Below are 4,170 nucleotides of genomic sequence, written 5' to 3'. Positions count from 1 at the left end.
AATTTCAATTCGTAGAATTCTATCCACCCACTAATGGGTCTAAAGAAGGGCATGGGTATATGTCGCACATGATTGAATGCACATTTCTTTGTGGTGGCCCTATGTTGTTATTGTAGGGTTTCAATCAAAGATTAAAATAAAAGATTGAATAATTTAAATATATACGAAGTCAAAGCTATAATAGGAGCAAATAAACCATGCAGCCATCATTATAATGTCATCCCATGATAGGGAATAATAGAGGCAATGGATATAAAATTAGCACAATGAAAGCAATGCAAAAGTTTTTGGGTTAGAGAAATGAGTAATGGCAAGGTGAGGGAAATAAAGTTGGGTGTGATAATTAAGTAATGTGACGGTAAGTGTAACAAAGTGGGGCTTGACAATTAATGATGTTAGAAATAAAAATGTTTGGAAAATAATACGGAATTTATAATATATATATATATATTAATATAATATTTAAAATATAAAAATAATGTTTTGATTTTTTTATTTTTTATAAATGTTAAATACTATTATTATTAAAAATATTTTATATAAATTTTATAAAAAAAAATTGTTGGTTAAGTTGTGTGATTTTTTTAGATGATGATAAGTTTAATTTTTAGTTTGAGAAATCGTGATCCAAGGGTATTTAAGTCATCAAAATCACTTTGAGATAGTATTTGGTCTCGGTCACACGAGCCCTTAACATGGCCAGATTTTTGCCCGCAGAGTTTCAAACCAATGACTTTCGCATCACATAGTGTCTTAATAGTACATCCCATCACCGTCAATTCTACTTCCCATGGGCTATATCAATTTTACAATTAATATGAATATGATTTTTCATTTTTTTGGAAATATCAGATAAAATTGAAAAGATACAAATAAGATTAGCATAGCCCTGCACAAGCATGACATGCACAAATTGAGAAACGATCACCAATTTTACCAACAAGAAACTATTTGATATTGTTTCATGAAAATGGAAAAGTATCCATGCTTCAAGTTAGCGTGAAGGACTTTTTGTCAACCTAACTTTGCGGCCATGAAGAATTGTGGGTAAACTTTTGTTTTTTATGACTTGTGACAATTACTCTTTTCTTACATTCATGCCAATGTTTTTGTGACATCAAAGGTGAAAAACACATATATTATAGATTTTTAATGTGAATCATTGGTGAAGAGTACATGCACTCTTTCAGTTTACAAATATAGGTGATAAAGGATTTTAATCCAATGATTGTATTGTAAGCACATTCGCATTGTACTTCATTTTATGTCAATAATAAAGTATTGTATTTTCCTTGGATAAATGTGTGTATTTCCAAGGGAAAAAGTTGTAATGTTATTTATAGAAAATAAGATTACATCCATGTATGCCTAAGCATTCCACTAGCTAAAATCCATGTCTATGCTTCCAAGAAGAAGCTTATGTTAGCTCTGTGGATCTTGCAAATAGTTCTTGTTTTATTACAATATCTTAGCACACATGGCTTGCAGATCTGTATTGTTATCAGCTATAAGCATGTATACAAAAAAACAATATGTATTTTCTACATCCTCAAAAAGTATGTATATAAAAACCTATTTAGGTTTCTCACCATCCATGATTTTCATATAAAGTCTTTCATTAATTTTCCTTCTTTAATACTCCATACAAAAGACTGTTGTAACAGCCTTGGATAAAAACACATGTAAAAATATATAAGACCACGGTTGATGGGACACATATTCCAAGTTGAATGGTGGGCAAGACATCCTAGTGGGTGTTCATTTCGGTTATTATGGCTAAAGGAAATTGGCAAAGGCAATGACTAAGGCTTTGGAAAGGCAAAATGGAATTGTTGGCACATTTATTTATGAAAATAATGGAAATTAGGATAAAAAGGAAGGTGGAGGGTCACAGGTTGCATCTGAGGAGGAAAGTGAAGGAAAATAATGGAAAACGAAGAAAATAGAGGCCTCATGGATAAAAAGGCTTCTCAGGATCAATTGGAAAACTTGTTCAGTTCAGTTTTGGAGCTCTCTAATTACTCTCTCTCTCTCTCTCTCTCTCTCTCTCTCTCTCTCTCTCTCTCTCTCTCTCTTAGACACTTAGATTTTTCTTGGAGCACTTTGGCATTAGATCAAGAAAGGAAGATAAGGCAAGAGGAAGGAAGGAGCAAAGCAAGGAAGAGCAAGATCAAGCAACTACAACAATATTATTTGCAGTTATTGGTTTACATCTATATTTTCCTTGCAAGATTTGGCATGCATCGTATTGCATGTGGTTCTTTTTATATTATGGTGTGGGTTTTTCCTGGTGCAATAGTGTTTTCAGCCTAGCCTTGCCATTTTCGGATAGCCATGGTGTGATGGGGTTCTCATGTTTTAGTTGAGTTGGATTGCCGGATGGATTCAAAGCTGAGTGAGGTGGATCTCTGAATGATAGAACACATGGCCTAGTAACCCCTGAACCGGATTGTGGGTTGCGGTAAAGCCAGATTTTGTGTTGCCTTGGTGGGCCTAGGAATCCTTGTCGGTGAATGGCGGGATATACGATAAATCCAAGAGGTGTTTTCCCTTGATTAGGCCTAGGAATCATTGTCAATGAATAGCAAGATATACGGTAAATCCTAGAGGGTGGTGTCTCGGTTTAGGGCCTAGTGATCCCTGGATCAGACTATGGATTGTGGTAAAGCCTGAGAAACTAGGAGGCAGGAAAATTCCTCACAGTGTAGGGGGAGAAATCTGGTGGCATCCATGCTTGTTTTGCCTAATGATCGGGTGGAGATCATGGTAAAGCCTGTTATTACATGTTTATTTTGTTGGCCTAGTGATCCAGGATGGATTACAGTAAATCCTGGTTTCTATTGATGAGGGTGAGGTGGTTTAGCCTCGGGATGCCCTGGTTGGTTCTTTTGGTTTGATTCCCACATCCATTCTTGAAATATGGCACGGGGGTGAATAGTTGAAGAGAGATTTGGCTTAACCATTCAAAGGTTGGATGGAACGTGGTAGTCCCATCCCGCATTTAGATTTTGCTTCTTCAATATGAGGTTATTTCTCCTTGTAATTCTATGAGTATTATACTAGTTTATATGTGGATCATATGGCTGTGATTTCCTTGGTATTTTTGTTGCTATTATGTTGGTTATGTATATGTTTTATGACAGTGGCTATGTATGTCTCTCATCATGTTTTTACTTGTAAATGAATGAACAATGTATCTATGACCTAATAGATGATAATGCAACAAATGATATAAGGGAACAATGCTTCATAGTGATTCTCATATAAGTATGAGACCCATATGCTTAAATATGTTGTTTACACCTATAGATTACATATTTGTGATATCTTTGACGAAATGCCTGTAATGGCTAGTAAGGGTCCAGTTAAGGGCTTGTTCAAGTATTTTCATGTCCATCATTGTTTCCTTGTTATCTTTCTATTCTAAAGGTGTCATTCAATTCTGGGCAACAACCTGGGCTAGAGGCCTGAAAAAGTGGCTCAAATCCTGGGGACGCTGGCACAACACTGAGCAAAATAGTCCTTGGACGCTAGCATGCCTTGTCATGAGAGCGTCCAAAGCCTCATGGGAATTGTTAAGTCCATATCATAGGAGCGTTTGAGGGTCAAGTGGTAAAAAACCTTAGTGGGACCCAGGGGCTAGCTACCTAAGTGATTGGGATGGTTCACGGGAGTCCTGTAGTTGATGTGGAAGGTCTACATGTTGTGTTTTCATCAATTCCCCTTCCTTAAGGTCACATAGGAGGTTGAATCCAATCATAGTAGCCTCTCGTCACATGTTTATCCCAGTTGGTAGGTTACTTGGGTAGATGTGGGAGGAGGGTGTTACAATTGTCTTGACTCAAAAAATGATTATCGATTATGAACATGTATGTAAATTGTCAAACATTTTCTTCATAGCAAAAATTATCATCGATAGGAAAAACTAAAGGTATTGCCATTAGCCATTCCGAAGGGTTGAGAAAAAATTTTGAGCATCGACCTTCAATAAATTTTGTAATCTTCCAGTGGCCTAGGTCCAACAACAATCCACTTTTTCAACATTTATCAACTTTAGAATTCATGTTTATATAAATGTGGGAAAAAAGTACAAAGGTAGGTAATGTAACGTTGGAAATGAATTTTTGGTAGATTGGTAGCAAAGTATAATTCCTTGCCTAGAAATATCAT

The 4,170-nt window shown here is 35.8% G+C and overlaps 1 non-coding gene across 1 annotated transcript; it reads left to right on the top strand.

The window, feature by feature from the left end:
* The first annotated feature begins 833 nt into the window (after positions 1-833).
* Positions 834-935, top strand: LOC149227419 (U6 spliceosomal RNA). The gene has a single exon (XR_016248592.1). It is a non-coding gene; the product is annotated as a U6 spliceosomal RNA (small nuclear RNA).
* The last annotated feature ends 3,235 nt before the right edge of the window (positions 936-4,170 follow it).

The sequence above is a fragment of the Pinus tabuliformis genome, chromosome J (assembly GCF_031772625.1).
Source record: "Pinus tabuliformis cultivar Carrire ecotype Pingquan chromosome J, CPIR1, whole genome shotgun sequence".
Lineage (NCBI taxonomy): Eukaryota > Viridiplantae > Streptophyta > Pinopsida > Pinales > Pinaceae > Pinus > Pinus tabuliformis.
The sequence above is the reverse complement of the archived record's forward strand: the minus strand, read 5'-3'. Positions and strand labels throughout refer to the sequence as shown.